We start from the raw sequence: 1,552 nt of genomic DNA, 5'->3' as shown, positions 1-1,552 counted from the left end.
TTTTTGCCCGGCACTTACGTGTTTACGTTACTTCCTGATTAGTTTCCTAAAGTTGACATTTAAGTGTATTTACATTTAAATGGCTCCTACTCTTAGAAGCGATCGACACATGGAGAACAATCCCCCCGTGACGAACCCTACGTCACCACTCACTACAGCTTGAACATTTACTACAGGGTAGCCCTTCCGACAATACCAGCCTTAAAAATCTGCTGGACGTGCAATTCGCACTAGTGTGCCATTCAGCATCAATACAGTAGCACCAGGAAACCCTGCGAGGGCGAAAACCGCGTCCTCTACGGTAGACACTTTACTCGTTTCAGGCATGCAGATGACTGTTTTTGCATGACTGACGATCACCTCAAGGGGTTCATTGATGTAGTTTACAGCTCGAGTATGCCAGATGCCCAGAACATCTTGATTACCCCCCTTGCACTAAATACATCATAGGCAGTGCTACGCGATGGACAATCCTAAGCTTAGCGTTGTGATGCGGCCTAACTTGCTACGTCCCTGTAAGTGTCCGGGTGATGATAAGAAAGAAGGAGCGATCACAACGCCGCATCTTGTTAAACCACTTCGTGTGCGGAGCCTTGAGCGCTCTCTCAAACGTCTCCATAGGAAACGTCGACATGTTTCCCGCTCATTCGCGTGCTCACTGATCGGCGGTGACTGTAAACGTCACAGCGACGCTAGCGCTCACGACAGCAAATATGGCCGCAGTAGTACTCGTGATTGGACAGAGTCAATAGCGGTTCTAGAACTCAGAACGGCTCAGACCACAGCTTTGAAAACGAGTTCTACAAGAGCTGTCAGACGTAAATGGTATGATGTACCACTTTTAGAAAGCCAATCAAAACGTTTAATTTTGCTCCCGTCAGAGCGGTTCTGGTACTTGGACCAGGGTCTTATCCAGTCCCTATCAATATTTATAGACAATTTACCGAGTCTTACTTGGTTGAACTAGACAAAAACGCGACCGGCTTGGTGTCTGGCTGTCAAAGTTGGATACAAGCGGCGACTCCAAGAAGATTCGAGGCTATATTGGTGGGCGCCACATCTCTTGGATTCCAAGATATCTTACCCATTCCAGGCATATTGTCAGTTCCGTCTAAATTTGCTGTTTGCAGCGGTTGGTGAAGTCGTTCACGCCCAACTAAATTGTAAACCGCTCCAGCGATTATATTTTGCGGTACACCTGTCAGTTGCAGCATGAATTCGTACTTACGGTAGGAATACAACAAATACGATTCCAAAAACCGAGCGAAACTCGGAGCGAAACTCCGGAGCGCTAGAACTCGCATTTTTTCCACCTGAAATAAACTCTAATATAGGGCTCTCCTGGTGTTTTATCCGATGTGGCTGTCCGTTTCTGGCTTGGAACAGGCTTGTATCCAACTCTGACAACCACTACTGTAGGATACTTCTAGCTGCGCGCCGATCGACGCCAGGCTACGTGTACGCCCCTTTAGCACTAAATGTACAAGCACCGTGTTCTACTCAAGCTCCACAAGCGCGGCTTCAGTTGTGCCCACTTGGGAGCTCTGGATGA

This window comes from Phytophthora infestans, genomic scaffold (assembly GCF_000142945.1).
Source record: "Phytophthora infestans T30-4 supercont1.5 genomic scaffold, whole genome shotgun sequence".
Classification (NCBI taxonomy): Eukaryota; Oomycota; class Peronosporomycetes; order Peronosporales; family Peronosporaceae; genus Phytophthora; species Phytophthora infestans.
The sequence above is the reverse complement of the archived record's forward strand: the minus strand, read 5'-3'. Positions refer to the sequence as shown.